Here is an 18292-nt window from a genome sequence, read left to right as displayed (position 1 = left end):
TGTTTTAACTGCCTAATTGACATTCTGTGCGTCATGTTTGGTTAAGTCCTTATTTGCCTTATCTGTATCTAGTATAAACTGTATAACTCGATGCCATACCTGTCATTTCATCTTGCGTTGCATATTTAAATTGGGACTACGGACGTATTTCGGGAGATCCCCCTATACTGCACATTTAAATTTGGATTATGGACGTATTCCGGGAGATCTCCCTGTACTGCATATTTACTTTGGGACTACGGACGTATTCCGGGAGATCCCCATGTTCTGCATATTTAAATTGGGACTACGGACGTATTCCGGGAGATTCACCTGTACTGCATATTTACTTTAGGACTACAGACGTATTCCGGTAGATCCCCCTGTACTGCATATTCATTTGAAACTACGGGATAGTATCCCGAGAGATTCCCCACTGTGTTTACCTTGTTCTGAGCCGAGGGCTCCCTTAACTGTTAAATTTTAGAGAATTTCTTTAATTGTGTTACCGTAAAGTTTACTTATATCTTCTACTTTTTAATTTATTATATTTACTCCGGTAGGGCCTTGACCTGACCTCGTCACTACTCGACCGAGGTTAGGCTTGGCACTTACTGGGTACCATTGTGGTGTACTCATGCCCTTTCCTGCACATGTTTTTCGTGTGCAGATCCAGGTACGAGCTATCAGCCTTGGGGTTAGCGTGTGTTGCTGATTCTAGGAGACTTCAAGGTACTTCTGCTTGCGTCCGCAGATCTTTGGAGTTTCCTTCTACTCCCTCGCCTAGAGACTTTCCTTATTATCTTCAGACTTTTGTATAGATCTACATAGATTATAGTAGCTTGTGACTTAGTGATATTCCGGGTCTTGGAAAATTATTTTGTATATGTCGAGTGGTACTACTCTTGTCTATTTAAAATATGTTGTTTATCTTTAAACTGTTGTGTTTTTTTAATATATTTTCCGCAATATTAGGCTTACCTAGTCGTAAAGACTAGGTGCCATCACGACACCTTACAGAGGGTTAATTTGGGTCGTGACACTACCTCTTCTCGTGCCTTCTAAAGCCAGCCTCTCACACCTCCTCACCGGTGCATCTGGGCTTCTCCTCTATACATGCCCGAACCATCTGAGCCTAACTTCCTACATCTCCCGAATATCATCATTCCTAATCTTATCCATCCTCGTGTGCCCACACATCTACCTCAACATCCCCATTTCTGCTACTTTTATTTTCTGGATATGTGAGATATTAACTAGCCAATACTCAACCCAATACACCATGGCTGGTCTAACCACCGCTCTATTAAACTTACCTTTGAGTAATAGTGGCACTTTCTTGTCACACAGGACTCCAGATGCTAACCTCCACTTCATCTACCCAACCCCAATACAGTGTGTGACATCCTCGTCGATCTCCCCATCCCCCTGGATAACCGACCCAAGGTACTTGAAACTGCCTCTACTAGGGATGACCTGATATTTAAGCCTCACGTCCATTCCCTCTTCCCTCGGATCGGTGCTGAACTTGCACTCCGGGTATTCCGTCTTGGTCCTGCTCAGCTTGAAGCCCTTAGACTCAAGGGCCTGACTCCAAACCTCCAACCTCTCATTAATACCGCCTCGCGTCTTATCAATCAGAATTATGTCATCAGTGAATAACATGCACCATGGCACATCCCCTTGAAAATGGTGTGTTAGTACGTCCATCACCAGGGAAAATAAGAATGGATTGAGCGCAGATCCTTGGTATAATCCCATAACAACCGGAAAATGCTCTGAGTCACCTTCTATAGTCCTAACCCGAGTCTTAGCCCTATCATACATGTCCTTAATAGCTCTAATGTAGCAACCGACATACCTTTTTCCTCCAAGCATCTCCAGATAACCTCTCTAGGAACCTTGTCATATGCTTTCTCCAGGTCAATAAACACCATGTGCAAATCCTTTTTCCTATCCCTATACTGCTCCACCAACCTCCTTATAAGGTGGATAACTTCCATATTAGAATGACCCGACATGAACCCAAACTGGTTGTGGATATAGACACTGTCCTCCTTACCCTCACTTCTATAGTACCCAAAGTTATAGTGACTCTCGGAATGCTCCAACTCACCTAGCTCAATATCCTGTTCCCCTTCTTCATTCAGAAGTTTATGAAAGTAAGTTTGCTATCTCTTTTTAATCTGAGCCTCACCCATCAAATACTATGTCGTCCTCGTCCTTGATTCACCTCACTTGGTCCAAATCCCGAGCCTTCCTCTCTCTCGCCTTGGCTAGCCGGAATAACTTTTTCTCCCCACCTTTGTCCCCCAGTTCCTCGTACAGACAACGAAAAGCCACAGTCTTAGCCTCTGTGACCGCCAGCTTAGCCTTTTTCCTAGCTACCTTATATCTCTCCTTGCTCGCTTTCCTCTCCTCCTCACTTGTACTCCCTACTAACTCCAGGTATGCTGCCTTCTTTGCTTCTACTTTACCTTGGACCGCTTCATTCCACCACCAGTCACCTTTGTGCCCGCCAGAGTTGCCCGCCGAGACCCCTAGCACCTCTCTCGCAGCCTCCCATATACAGCCTGCCATCATCGCCCACATAACACTCGCGTCCTCGCTACTACTCTAGGCTCCTATAGCCTCTAACCTCCCCTCCAGCTCCTGAGTTTTATCCTTAGTCAAGTCTCCCCACCTGATCCTCGATCGTCCTCGTACAGACCTCTTCTTTCTCTTTAACATACTACTAACGTCCATCACCAAGAGCCTATGCTACATCGCGAGGATCTCACCCGGGATAACCTTGAAATCCTTGCACAACCCTGCCACATCTCCTAAGGAGAAGATAGTCAATCTGAGTCTTCACCACCGTACTTTGGAAAGTAACCAAGTGCTCTTCCCTCTTCATAAAACTAGATTTCGCAATCACCAACTCAAAATCCTTAGTGAAATTCAACAGTGAAGTACCTCCTCCGATCATATCCCCAAAGCCGAAGTCGTCGTGCACCTTGCCATAGACACCTGCAGCTGACCCAATATGTCCATTGAAATCCCCTCCGATAAATAACCTCTCAGCAGGCAGAACATTACGCACAATCTCAACCAACCCCTCCCAAAAGCACCTTTTAACCTCCTCATCCATGCCCGCATGCAGCGCATAAAAGCTAACAACGTTTAGGGTGCACTCTTCAACTACCATCTTAATAGTTATTAATCTATCATTCACCTGCCTAACCTTAACCACAGACTATCTAAGTTCCCTATCCACCAGAATACCTACTGCATTCTTACCCTTTCGGACTCCAGAGTACCAAAGCTTATACCCGTCTGCATCCCTCGCCTTCAATCCTACCCACCTTGTCTCCTGGACACACGCTATATTGATCTTACGCTTCTAGAGGATCTTCGCTAACTTTATAGACTTACCCATCAATGTTTCTATGTTCCATGAACCAATTCTCAACGTATAGACTCCCTTGTTCCCCTTGCCTCCTCCCCCACCCCTGACCCCTGACCCGAGGACATGACCTTACTCTACCATCCCAGAATACAACCACTATACCTACGACAAACTAAGAAAATCACTAACACACAAGAGACAATAGACCAAACTAAAAGAGAATAAGTTGTAACTACAAGCACACTAATATGGAGATTAAACCATTGCGAACTAAAATGGCAATAATATAGCTAACACAAAGAAGGGAAATAGGAATACGAGAGGTACCAACTCCTGCGAATAGAACCTGGAGATTGTCTTGATGCACACGACGATGTTGCGGCACTTGGCGCGTTCCCGTCCAATTTCCCGTTACCCCTTGCTAACACTCGCCCGAGCTATTCTCTAATGTTTGCATGTACACGTCCCACCCTAACCTGAAATACACAAAATACCACGAAGCTAAACAAACGGGGGAGGGGGGTGGGGGGCTATCACCGCTACCACTAGTAAAGCCCCATCCGTAGCAAAAAAGCACAAAGAAAAAGGAAACTAAGGGAGAGATGGAGCGGGTACACGTATGTAATAAGAAGAAGGAAAGACAGGGAACAAGGGGGCAAAGCTGTTGCAGTCACCGGAAAAAAGGTTGTCAGTGGGCAGCAATGCAACACCAATAGTAGCGAAGAAGGGAAATGGGAGAGGAAAAGAAAAAAAAGGGGGGGAGAAGAAAAGATGTGTATGTGTGTGTTGGGGGGGGGGGGGGTTACACGCAAGTAAGAAGAAGAAGAAGAATAGAAAGGGGAAAATGGGCTGTTGAAGTCACAAGAAAATGAGTCGCCAGCCGGCAGCGGTCGCCAAAGATGTCGTCGATGTTAGAGTTGGGACTGAGGGGAAGGGGGAATAAAAAGGAGGGGGGGGGGGAGGCGAGAGGGATGGGGGAGAGGGGGACTTACCTGCTGGGTGTGGGTGGTCACCGGCGTCTCTGGTGGTCGCCGACCGCCAGTCATACAAGTGGCCGTTAGAGCTAGCTGGGAGAAGGAGCGTGAGGAGAGAAAGAGGGAGCGTGGAGAGAGAAGAGAGGAGAGAGGAGAGAGAGTATTAGTCAATAAAGTTGAAAAGAAAGTAATCCACCATATTGAAAAAAAATCGAAATCGTCCCGTAGAAACGAGTTGCACAAATTAGCCACAAGTAATGGCAATTTCTTTTCTTTTTAGCACAACAAATGCTTATGTACTTTCGAAAATGGAAGGAATGAAGTAAAGTCCTTTTATTTTTATCTTGTTTCTTTTCCGAACGATAAATTAATTTTATCATTTAAAAGTTAAACAAGTACTTCAAATGCTAGTGCCGAAATGAACAGGAGACGTCCTCTTCAAGAGCACTGTAAACATAAGAGGGCCCTCTCTTATGAAACGCTCATAGTAAATAGTTGATTTCGAAAGAACTTATGCCGGGAACCCAAATGCTATCGGAGAAAAATGCACCCGAAGCCTTGCATAATTCGATGCAAAGAGAAAAACTTGCGCAATACTTAAACAAAAAAGTACTACTATATAATAACGTGCCAAGCAGCACAAATATGAAGTAAAAAACAAAAAGGAGAGAAAGCAAAAAGCTAAACTACTGCATCCCTAGAATCCAGGGGAAGAGAAGCATTTGCGCCCCCAGGAGAAGTAGGTGGATCTATTGCCGGCTCGAGGTCTTGACCTTCATCATCATCCCCTTCAAGTTCTTCTTTAATTCCCAAGAACTCATAACCAGAACAAGAGGAATTTGTCACATCGGGTTGGACCGGAAGGCCCCTTCGGGCAGTTGACTCCAGCTCACGGGCCTTGGAGATCTCGGCATCAAAGTTAATAACACCCACTTTGGCCTCTTCCAAGGTTTTTCTTCTCATGCTATACATAGAATATATTTTTTCAACAATGAGGGAAGCCTCTCGGCACTTAAGCTCTTCCTTAAGCTGGTCAACCTCGATTGAAAGGCTATTCCTCTAAGACCTAATGGCTTGAAGGCTAACGTCGAGGTCATGGATAGTGGAGTTGTAAACTTTATTATGATCCATGACCTTCTTATACTTTTCCTACATTCAGACATGCTTCTCCTCAACAACAATAACTTTTTCAATTGCGTAGTTCAAGGCTGCCTCCAAATTATTCAGGCTTTCGGTAGAGGCAGCCTCACGATCGGCAGCAGCAAGAATGACATTTTAGACCTCAACCCACTTTGTCTTGGCTTCTTCAATATGTAACCTTAAAATTACGGCCTCTTGGATGAGGGTTGCTACATCTTGCTCGATTTGCTGCAACCGAGCTTCCAACTCAATGGCCTCAGCAGCTTGTGCTTCTAGTTACGGGAGGCGAGCAGCAATTGATCCCGCTCGGCCAACAATTGATCTCGCTCGGAGGTGAGTTTCTCTTTGTTAAGGATTAACCTCTAAAGGCCCTCAAAAGCAAGGAAGTTAGCCTGCAAAATAAAAGTACAAATTAAAAATCATGTCATAACAAAGATATAAGGAACAACAGAGGCAACAAAGATCGTACTGCCGCTACGTTGTGCAAGGCATTGTTCACCATACACTCTCCCGAGAGAGACTGTATTTTATTCCTATCCTTTTTTGAAGCCAGAGGCTTCAGATAACTGGCAAGTTCCACCGGTCGGGATAGCAGATGGCATTCAGTAGAAATCGAGAGGGAGACGCTCCTCCTCCTCTAAGGATCTGCGGAGGGGAACAAATAGTTATGCCCCAAATTCCTATGAACTAGGGACTGGGGAGGAGGGACATCCTTCTCTCAGACTACTGCAGCCGGTGAAAATAATGTAGCAGTTGCTGGTGGTAAAGGAAAAGTTGGTGAAGACGGAGATGAAGCTGGTGGCATTATAGGTAGGGAAGCAGCTGAAGCAAAAGTAGTGCTAATTATTGGTTTCTCAACAACTGAAGACGTAAGAATCTCGGTACTCAGCCTCGTAGTACTGGGAACATTGACTGGGGCTCGGACACGAAAGTTGGCATCCTCCACCATATCAAACTCCCCTAGAGCGCTTGAGCGTTGTCATCGGTTGGTATTATTAGTTCAGCATATTGAGCATTCTTTTGAGCTGATGAAGGTTGTCATATTCTATGTAGAGAATCTTCTTCATTACTGGCTTGCCCATCATTATTGATCACCACAGTGGCTGCAGCAGGCTCGGCCATGGCTCTCTTCGCCTTTTTATTTTTATCCTCGGCCGCAGAGGAATGTCGCCTTTTTTGTTTATTGTTCTCCGGTCAGGGACTCCAAGACGAAGCACCTGCAACAGAAGCAGGTCTGACGACACCCGTTCGAGTGAAGGCCTCCTGCAACAACCTCACCGCATTTGCGGGATCAGCTAAAACGTCCTTCTCGGGAACGGTAACAGAGCCTTGTAGAAGACCTAAATTCAACAAAGGGAAAAATTAACCGGTTTTCTTATATATGGGATGAAGTCAAGATAAGTTCGAGAGTCAACTTACCATGATTTTTGGCCTTCCACCCATATTTGAGGGACAACTCTTTCCATCGGCGGGTATCGGGCATGGTGACATCTAAAATCTTCTGGACCCACTGGTCTAAGCCTTCGACCCTTGGTGGTATCCACCGAGTTTCTAAAATAATGAAAAAAAGGATCAATGATAACATGGAACAACCTTTAACTAGAAGAAAGCACATGGTTGCACTTACGTGTACGATTCCATTATTCAGGAAAAGATGAAATTATTGTCGGGATGATGTCCCTGGTGGCAATTGCAATGAACCACTCCATCCATCCACGATCTTTGTCATCATCCATGCTGGTGAGTAAAGCATGGCGACCACGTTTGCTGAAATTTATCATTCCCTCACGAAATATCTTGGGGGAATAAATGTTCATCAGTCGGACCAGGGAGAGCTCTTCCCCTGTCTCCTAGCATAGACCCCGAATACATGCGACCGTCCACCACACAGAAGGGCTCACATGTGCCAAGCAGATCTGGTAACGAAAGCAAAACTCCAAGATAACGGAGTCAAGCCCTCCGCTTAATGAGAGTGGGCCGAAAGTGAAAGGGTACGTGTAAATATTCGTAAAACCATTCTTGGAAAAGGTTACCCGCTCCTCTAGGTCAGGAGCGATAATGTTCAAATCTTGGAAATCACAGTCTTCCTTCACAGTAGGGATGCTAGAAGGACGGATAGAAGAAGGGTATACACCAACAACCCATGTGCGGGAGCTTGCAGAATGGAACTTCTCTTTGAAATCCTTAGTTGTAGTAAGATTTCTGGGGATAATGGTGCTCACTGTAGGAAGAGCATCATCATTAGTACTTTCTTTGTTCTTTGAAGAACTAGAGTTTTTGGAAGAAGAAGCCATAATTAACAAAGGGAAATAAGGTTTTCTCCGAAGAAGAAGGTTGAAAGCAAGAGTGAGTTGAGTAAAGAAAGTTTGAGAGAGTTTGAAAAATTATGAAGTGTAAAAGAAGATTGATGTGTATAAGTAAAGGAATAGAGGGCTAAAATCGTGGTTATGATTACCTCGAGAACTAGCGAAAGTGTTGCTGAATCATGGGATGATGCATATTCGGGGCATTAAATACGGGAGACGTATGTCTAATCCACCGTCAGAAACTTTTCAGAGGGGTCAAAGAATTTCCATTCTTGATTATACGTCCCTGGCTTACAAAAATAAAGTGAAGACGGGGGGGTCAAAGAAGAGAATGCAACATTCAGGTTCATGGGGTGGTGCGGACGTGTTTGGTAATATTTAACATGAGATATTCATTCATACATCACACTTATTTTGTATAAAACTTCTTTTTAAACGATGTTTTTGGTGTATGTTTCCTTCTTGCGCTTTGGACCTTTGGTTGATCTATGATGATCAAAATTCGTGTTGTCAACATCGATTTTTTTCTTAAAAGTGCAATATATATTTATATAAGATAATATTTTATGGATTATACAGTGCAACATGAGTTAGACTTATTAAATCACGATTATACAATGTAAAATGTTGATCGCCTTAATATCTAAGTGCCATGATTAATGTGCCAATATTAACGTGCAACGCACGTTTGTAGAAACTAGTATATCTATATTATTATAAGAGCACGAATGATTTATGCTAAACGTTGAATGACTAAAATATCACCGAAATATTGATCGAATTTTATGCCCTTAAATATTTGTAGAATTTAAGGATTAAATTGTAAATTACCTAATGGTGGAACTCTTTTTCAATTTAAACTGCAGATATGCCGATCCTCCAAAGTTGTCAATACAAGATTATACAGTTACCGAATTTGAGAATATTTAGGAAATAAATACTATGAGTTAGTAGTTAAACTGGATAGTAGTTCTAACTCTATGTAACTTCTGATTAAAGAGAATAAGGTGTATTAACACAACCACCATACACGGTAAGAAGGCAGTGAAAAAAATAATATTTTTGTATCCAGAACATTGTATAGCACAAGAGAGTTATTAATTTCTTCAACCTTCAGACTCTGCAGATTCATATGTACACAAACTTTTTTCTTTATGCCTTACAATTGGATCCTGCATATTTTTCTTTAATGAACTAAGTTGATTCCGCAAAAGTTCTGATGGTTTATTTGGCTGCTGAAGAGTAATAGTTAAGATGTTTGTTGAAATTAGTTTTAAGCTTAAAGAAAAAATGGATCTATTGTTTGTGAGTCAATATAGTTATTTGTTTTCTTATTCTTTTAATTTGGGATACGTAGTGATCTGTAGTCTGTACAATCAATTATCAATTGTATTTTTGGTGCGCTTGTATGCTATATATGTTCTTTGATTAAGAATTTAGATGTAACAAAAAATTCAATAAGACAGATAAAACTCTTAACTTCCTCTCGGATAAGCTTTTTCATAGAAGCAACAAGAGTTCGGATGCAATGTTACTGAAATTATTGATTTGTGATTTGAGAATCTCACTATGAGGGCACAGATCAATAAGAGTTTGCATGTCTGCGACTTTAAAGAACCTTTATGTTAAAATTATTATATGTAACCTTGCCTTTTACTAGATAAATCTATTAGATTTATATGTTCATGTTCGCAGTCAAACGTCTGATCTCTCATGTTGATTGTTCTCCATTATCAATATATCTTTATCTTGAGATATATATTAGACTTCATATACCTTAAGGCTTAACTAAAGTAAATCATAATTTCACATAAAAAAAAAGTAAATAATAATGCATTCTTTATGTTATTTTACAACTTTAATCACATAACTTTGTGACTCCAGAATGTTTAGTTTCAATTTGTCCTCCTATATTTGTCAAAACATTATTCATGACTTGGTTTGTATGATATATTTTTTTTAAAATTTATTTTAAGGAACTAATTTCGTCCTGTGTACATATTCAACAATATGCAATTGAAAGTTCATTACTACCAGTATGTATTTCTCGTGCAACGCACGAACAAAGAGACTAGTTATATTAAAAGAAGAAAAGCCCTTAGCAAAATATTGTTTGCCTTTTTTACCCTTTAAAATTTTATTTTGTATTGGACAAAATTGTAATTTAAATTACTTTTCTAATGTTTAGGGCTTTAAAATTAATTTAACATTTTGTTAGTAAATCTTTTCCTTATTTGAACTATATAAGAAATCCTAATATTTAGGACTTATTATTGATTAAAATTTTATAAGTGATTCCTCATTTAAACTATGTTACATAACTATAATATCTTTCCGGTTATTTTTCTTAATATCAATTTTCATCATCAGTTCATATCCAAATTTGGACGTTTAATTTCCCTTAAAAGGTTCATGGTAATAAACTCCAGAGATTTAAGGAGTATAAATTGGAGTTGAAGAAGGTCATCTCTCTCTCTTTTTTTAGATTTTTTTTCTCTTTTTAAATAGGTACTCTACTTTAAACTACAATTTAAATAGCTTTGATGCAGAATAATTTACTTCCTGCATCTTTTGATATTATACAAATAGAATTTGATATAATCAAGCCGAATTTTGAATGATTTTATTTATTTAAAATCTAATAATCTTTATTGCGTAATTTTGTTTTATGTTCTACGTTCACTATTTGGCATTACCTATTTTAAGCTGACAATTAATTTTGTATAATTCTATTCCTGTTATTTTGAACATAACCTACTAAAATAATGTTTTTTTTGTCTTCATCAAGTTTTGCATAATATTTTAAAATTACATTATATATTTAGAACAAACAACAAAAAATATATATTTAACAATATAAAATAGAGAGAAGTAGTTGGCAAAAGACAGATATACTAATAGTCCAGCAGACACAAAGATTCAAAACTAAAATATTCATCAATATGAAGCATTTTAATTATCCAATAAGCAAAAAAATCTAATTTAATTATTTTTTAAATTTATCATATAAGTAAATTTATTTTTAAGTTAACACAACTCTCAAGATATTCTATTCTATTCTACTTTTTTTTGTGTGGTGAAAACGGTGCATTTCAAACATTTATTAAAATACTACCCGTTAGGGTAGAGCACAATAGCATTGTTTATAAGGGGGGTATACTAGTTCCCCTCGCTATGAGCATAGTTATTACTATTACAGTCCAAAACTTGTCTTGAGAAAGCAGTTCCAGCGATGTCTGCCCAAAAAATATGAGTAGCAAACACCGGAGGAATTGTTGCTGCAAAAAGATTATCAAAAAAATCCTTCTTGGCACCCTCTTTTGCTAGTATGTCAGCAACTTTGTTCGTCTCCCTGTATCTGTGTTTCACCACCACGTCTCCTAGTCTTTGGACGATTGACCTGCATTTAAGGATAAGTGAGTCAAAAACAAGGTTTCCGTAGTTAAGCATTCTTATTACCTCCGTGGAGTCTGTGTTGATTTCTAGAGGCGTTATCTGCCTTTCTTTAGCAATTTGCAATCCTCTCAGCCCTGCCAGTAGCTCTGCATGTGTGTTGGTAGTGTGTTGCATGCTTCCCATGAAGCCCAACACCCAGTTTCCGCTTGCATTTCTAAAGACTCCTCCCACTCCTCCCTTTCCCGGGTTCCCAACTGCAGCCCCGTCGGTGTTGAGTTTATATGTGTTAATTAGAGGGGGTGTCCATTTGACCCAGATAGTTTTCTCTTTTGTGGTGAACTGTCCATCGATATGGTGATATACTCTGTTGCTTTTGCCAAAGCAACTTTTGTATTAACCATGTCCTTCCTATTGCTGAATAGATTGTTGTTCCTAGTAAGCAAGATCTGCCAGAAGAAAAAGGGAGGAGGTCTTCCCAATTGATGACATTGTTGAAGGGTTTCTTTTTGAGAGAGGCCCATGTGGTAGGCCAATCCCAACTAGTGAAGGAGATGTTCTGGATTTGAGTTCTACTGGTACTTTTTGTGACTAGATTTCCTCAGAATATTTTTGTGTTGGGGCATTCGAAGAAGATGTGAGCAGATGTCTCAATTGCCTGATTACAGAAGCAACACATAGGATCCAGATGTATCCCAATGTGGTTGAGGAAAGATCCAGTGGGGAGTCTTTCGTGGAAGAGAAGCCAAAAGAAAGTTTTGATCTTGTTTGGTACTCTCAGTTTCCAGATCCACAAATAGTTGTTACTTATGTTTGCACAGTTTGGTTGGGCAAGGTTTTCCAGGAGGGAGTAGGCTGACTTTGAGGTAAAGATGCCATTGGTGGTGATTCCTAGATCATTCTGTCCTCCTTTATAGGGTTGGATGGTATGAATGTGTTTAGGAGGATGTTTCTAATACTGGGGGGATGTTTAGAGAGATGGAAGAAAAGTCCCAAGTCCCATTGTTATGAACTTATGCTACTGTTGTGGACAGGTCCTCTTGTTTAAGAGGACCTTCAATCATGGCTCTAATCGAGGGGTGATTTGGGATCTAAGGGTCATTTATGAAGCTGATTCTGTTCCCTGAGTGGAGAACCCATCTTTTGGCTTGGATGCATGTTTTCCACCCTTTGAGGATGCATTGCCAAATGCTTGATTTAGCTTTTTTTTTTGGGGGGGGGGGGGTGCCTCCAGTTACAGTGCTTAGCGATGAGGGTTTTTTCCCAGAGGGAGGATGGAATCTGGTAGAGCCTCCATGCCAGACCTGAATGGATGTCTTTGTTTTTCAGATCTTCTTTTTGGATTCCTAGGTCTCCTTGGGCCTAAGGCTTTGTGATTGTATCCCAGGAAACAAGATGCATCTTTTTTTTGATTGGGGTGGTACCCCAGATGAAGTTCCTTTGAATTCTATCAATCTCCTTGGATGTCTTGGAGAAAAGTTTGATGTATTGCATGACGTGGTTAGGGATAGTGTTTAGTGAGACTTTTGCTAGGGTGGTTTTCCTAGTCATATTTAGCATGTTTGTTTTTCACCCAACCAATTTGGTGTGAAGGTTATCTATAATGAATTAGAAATCATTGTAGGTGGGCCGTCTGGAAAATGGGGAACCCTAGGTATTTGCCAAAGGTGGTTGTTGCCTTAATGGCAAGGCTGTTAGAGATGGACTCCATTTGGTGGGATAGGCAGTTAGCACTGAAAAAGATTCTGGATTTGCTAAGGTTGATCTTTTGACCTGAAGTCTGATTAAAGGAATTGAGGGTATTGAGGATTGTGGTGCATCTTCTCTTATTATGTGATAACCCAAAAGGTCATCTTATGTTTTAAAACTCGAATCTGCGCTTTTAAGCCTTAAAAATCTCATTTTTAGCCTCATCGATTAGTGTGCGCAGACCGGACGTGTTTCGGGAAAACTTTTATGTTGAAAATTGATAAAAATATGAATTTTTGCCTTAAAAGTTAATTTTAGATGACTTCGGCCAACATTTTTGGTAAATGGGCCCGGATCCATATTTTGACGATCCCGGTGGATCCGTATCAAATCATGGGACCTGGGCGTATGCCAGGAATCGAATTTGGAGGTCCCTAGCTCGAGTTATGAATTTTGGATGAAAATTAAAAGTCTGAAAATTAATTATTTTTAAGAATTGATTGATGTTTGGCATTATTAGTACCGGGTTCGTATTTTTGTTTCGGAGCTCGGTACAGGTTCATTATAATATTTAATACTTGTTTATGAAATTTGGTGAGAAACGGAGTTGATTTGACGTGATTCAGACGTCCGGTTGAGAAGATAGGAATTTTAAAGTGTTCTTGAAAATTTCATTTGATTTGGTGCTAAATTCGTAGTTCTAGATGTTATTTTGACAATTTGATCGCGTGAGCAAGTTCGTATGATATTTTTAAACTTGTGTGCATGTTTGATTTGGAGCCCCGAGGGCTGGGTGAGTTTCGGATAGGCCACAGGATGTTTGGACTTTGGAAAATCTGGGTTTCTGCAGAATCTGGTGCCTTCTGGTTTTCTTCTTCGCGTTCGCGAAGGCACTCTCGCGAAGTAGAAACTGGGATGGCTGATTTTTACTTTTCGCGAACGTAAAGGCCTGGTCGCGAACGCGAAGTGATGGGGGATTTACCTCTCGCAAACGCGACCGGCTCATCGCGAATGCGAAACATTTGGGACCTGGGGGAGGGTCGGTCGTTCCTTCATCGCGAACGCGAGTAATGTCTCGTGAACGCAAAGGCCAGGGGGAGTAGCCTTCAGAAAGCGAAGGAGGTCTCGCGAACGCGAAGGCTTGGAAGCTCTGCTCTTCGCTAACGCAACAGTGGCCTCGCGAACACGATGCACACTGTCGCCTAGTGCATAAAAAAGAATCAAAACGGGACTTAAGCTATTTCTTCAACATTTTCAAGAACCAAACGGTTAGAGGCGATTTTCAAGAGTCATTTTCTTCTCCAAAGTGTTTGTAAGTGATTCTAAACTATTTTCTTTCAATTACCCATTACATTTCATGAATTATTAACCTAAATTCTAGAGTTTTCATGGTAGAATTAGGGGTGTTGGGTAGAAACAAGGGATTTCGGAAATTTGGAGATTTAGACCTCAATTTGAGGTCGGATTCCAAAACTAATTATATATCCGGGCTCAGGGTGAATGGGTAAATGAATTTTGGTCTAAACCTCGGGTTTTGACCAAGCGGGCCCGGGGTAAATTTTTGACTTTTTGGAGGAAAATTTAGAAAATCTAAATTTATGCAATACAATTGATTCCTTTTGCAATATTTGATATTATTGAGTCATTTTTGAATAGATATGAGTGATTTGGAGGTGGATTCTAAAGGAAAAGCTGTGATTGAGTATTAAGTGGCCTTCGGAGCGAGGTAAGTGTCGTGGTTAACCCTGACTTGAGGGAATTAGGAACCTCAAACTATTTGTTATGTGAAATTCATGTGAGCGGCGTATATGTGAGGTGACGAGTACTTATGCGCCGCCAATTTATTTGTTTTAGCAGTTTCTTCCATTTTTCTTATATTGTCTCTTTTCTATGCCTAATTGCTACGTGTTTAAACTAGTATTGCTAAATTGATTGTTCTTATCATGTTCATGGACCTTCTGGTGATAATTGAGTATTTATTTCAAAGATTGAGATTTATATTGTGGAACTAAATATTGAGGTAAGGCTTGCACTTGTTATTTTATCTCCCTGTTGTTAATTGTTCATTGCATTATGGTAAGGGAGAGTGTTAATTCACGAAGGGTGATACCGTGCCATATTGCGAGTGTTAATTCACGAAGGGTGATGTCGTGCCATATTGCGAGTGTTAATGCACGAAGGGTGATGCCGTGCCATATTGTGAGTGTTAATGCACGAAGGGTGATGCCGTGCCATATTGTGAGTGTTAATGCACGAAGGGTGATACCGTGACATATTGTGAGTGTTAATGCATGAAGGGTGATGTCGTGTCATGATATGAGAGTTAATGCACGAAGGGTGATGCCGTGCCGTTTCTATTGATTTATGGTAAGATTGAGAGTAAAAGCACGAAGGGTGATGCCGTGCATTTTTCCTTTACTGTATTCGTTGTTTCTGTTGATTCATAGTATATTGGTTATTCTAGTTATCATTCTGATGTAGTTCCTTATCACGTATTCCATTCCCCCCAGCATGTTTCCCCCTCCCGATAATTCTTGTCTAGCTCTTCATTACTGTTATTTGTATATACACTGTTAAATTATACAGGTTGATTTGTAGGTGCCTTGCCTTAGCCTCGTCACTACTTTGTCGAGGTTAGGCTCGACACTTACCAGTACATGGGGTCGGTTGTTCTGATACTGTACTCTGCACTTTCTGTGCAGATTTTGGTACCGGCTAGGGTTGATCGAGATTTTGCTATTGGACCGCTATCCGGAGACTCAAGGTAGATCTGTCGGCGTTCACAGACCTTGAAGTCCCCGTCTCTATCTTTTCTGTTCTACTGTTTCTTTCATTCAGACAGTTGTATTTCTTTCAGACTATTACTTATAGTGAATTCTAGAATGCTCATGAATTGTGACTCCAGATCCGGGTGATAGTAATTAATACAGTTTTTATATTATTCCGCACTCATTATATTTCACTTTAGCTAATTTGCTGTTATTTACTGAATATGATAAGAATTGGTTTAATGATTCTCTAATGTTGGTTTGCCTAGCAAGTAAAATGTTAGGCGCCATAACGGTCCCGACGGTGGGAATTTCAGGTCGTGATAAGTTGGTATCAGAACACTAGGCTACCTAGGTCTCACGATTCACGAGCAAGCTTAGTAGAGTCTGGAGGATCGGTATGGAGACGTCTGTGCTTATCTTCCAGAAGCTATGAAGTTTAGGAACAAATTTCACTTCTATTCTCCTCTGTCGTGCGATGTTGTTTTCTCAATACTGATTGAACTCTTCTACTCTTATTCTCTCGCAGATGGAGAGAACACGTACTACTTCCTTAGCTGAGCAGCAGCCAGAGCCTCCAGTGGCAACTCCTACGAGGGGTAGAGGCCGAGGCCGTGCCAGAGGTCGAGGTAGGGGCAGGGCTCAGCCCAGAGCCCAAGCAGCAGCCCCAAGAGTAGAGCCTCAGATAGAGCTTGACGAGGAGGTTCCAGTCCAGACTGTTCCAGCCGGACCAACTCAGGTTCCGGAGGGGTTCATTGCCACCCCAGTACTTCAGGACACTATGGTCCGATTAGTGGGACTTATGGAGAGTGTGGCCCAGACTAGCACATTTCCCATGGCACCAACCGTCTCTCAGGCTGGGGGAGGAGCCCAGACTCCCACTACTCCCGCTCCGGAGTAGATAGTTCCCAATATCAGGCTCCAGCAGCTCAGCCGGTCGGAGTAGTTCAGCCGGTTGTTGCGGCATAGACCGATGATGGGTTAGCTATGTCTTCTGAGGTTTTGTGGAGATTTGACAGGTTTACCAAGCTCTTCCCAGCTCATTTCAGTGGTGCTACTTCAGAGGATCCCCAGGAATATCTTGACAGTTGTCACGAGGTTCTACGGAACATAGGTATAGTGGAGACCAACGGGGTCGATTTTGCTGCATTCCAGATAACTGGTTCCGCCAATAAATAGTAGAGAGATTATTTGTTGACCAGACCAGCCGGGTCGCTTGCTCTTACTTGGGACCAGTTCTCTCAGCTCTTCCTAGAGAAGTTTCTGCCTATCACATTGAGAGATGAGCGTCGCCATCAGTTTGAGTGCCTCCAACAGGGCAGTATGACTATTACTCAGTATGAGACATGTTTCGTGGATTTGGCCCGTTATGCTATTCTTCTGCTCCCCACCGAGAGAGAGAGGGTGATGAGGTTTATTGACAGACTTGCTCAGCCTATCAGATTGCAGATGGCTAAGGAGACTGGGAGTGAGATTTTTTCAGGCGACTGCTAATGTCGCCAAACGAGTCGAGATGGTTCTTGCTCAGGGAGGTCAGGGGTCTGACAAGAGACCTCGTTATTCTGGTGAGTTCAGCGGTGCCTCATCTAGAGGCAGGGGTACTTTTGGTAGAGGCCATCCTTCCAGAACATTTCATTTAGCACTCCAGGCATCCCACAGTGTCTCAGGTGGTCGTGGCCCTCAGAGGCATTATTCCGACCAGCTAGCCTACAGTACACCACCAGCTCCTATTAGTGCATCTCCACTCCAGAGTTATCAGGGTGGTTACTCAGGTCGACGGGGTCAGTTTCAGGGTCAGCAGTCACAGCAGCCGAGGTTATGTTATACTTGTGGTGATCCGAGGCACATTGCTAGATTTTGCCCTCGGGCAACGGGCAGCTCATAGTATCAGAGTTCTCGTGCCATAGTTCCGGCACCAGTTGCTGCACCACCTGCTCAGCCAGCTAGAGGCAGGGGTCAGGCAGCTAGAGGTAGAGGACAGACTGTTAGAGGTAGAGGTCAGGCCGTTAGAGGTGGAGACTATCCAGTTAGAGGTCGTCCCAGGGACGTAGTTCAGAGTGGTGGGGCCCAGCCCCGGTGTTATGCTTTCCCAGCCAGGCCTGAGGCTTAGTCATTTGATGCTATTATTACAAGTATTGTTTCAGTTTGCAGTAGAGATGCTTCAGTTCTATTTGATCCGGGGTCTACTTACTCCTATGTGTCATCCTATTTTGCTTCATATTTGGTTGTGCCCCGTGATTCTTTGAGTGCTCCTGTGTATGTGTCAACTCCAGTGGGGGATGCTATGTTTGTAGATAGTGTTTATCGTTCGTGTGTGGTCATCGTTGGGAGTCTTGAGACTCGTATAGATCTTCTACTTCTCGATATGGTTGATTTTGATGTCATACTGGGTATGGATTGGCTGTCACCTTATCATGCTATATTAGATTGCCACGCCAAGACGATGACCTTAGCCTTGCCGGGGTTGCCTCGATTAGAGTAGAGAGGGACTCTTGGCCATTCTACCAGCAGGGTTATCTCTTATGTGAAGGCTCGGCATATGGTCGAGAAGGGGTGCCTAGCTTATTTGGTTTATGTCAGCGATTCTAGTGCGGAGGTTCCTTCCATGTATTCAGTGCCAGTTGTTCGTGAGTTTCCAGAGGTGTTTCCTGCAGA

Source organism: Nicotiana tabacum, chromosome 2 (assembly GCF_000715075.1).
Source record: "Nicotiana tabacum cultivar K326 chromosome 2, ASM71507v2, whole genome shotgun sequence".
Taxonomy (NCBI): domain Eukaryota; kingdom Viridiplantae; phylum Streptophyta; class Magnoliopsida; order Solanales; family Solanaceae; genus Nicotiana; species Nicotiana tabacum.
Note: the sequence above shows the minus strand (reverse complement) of the source record.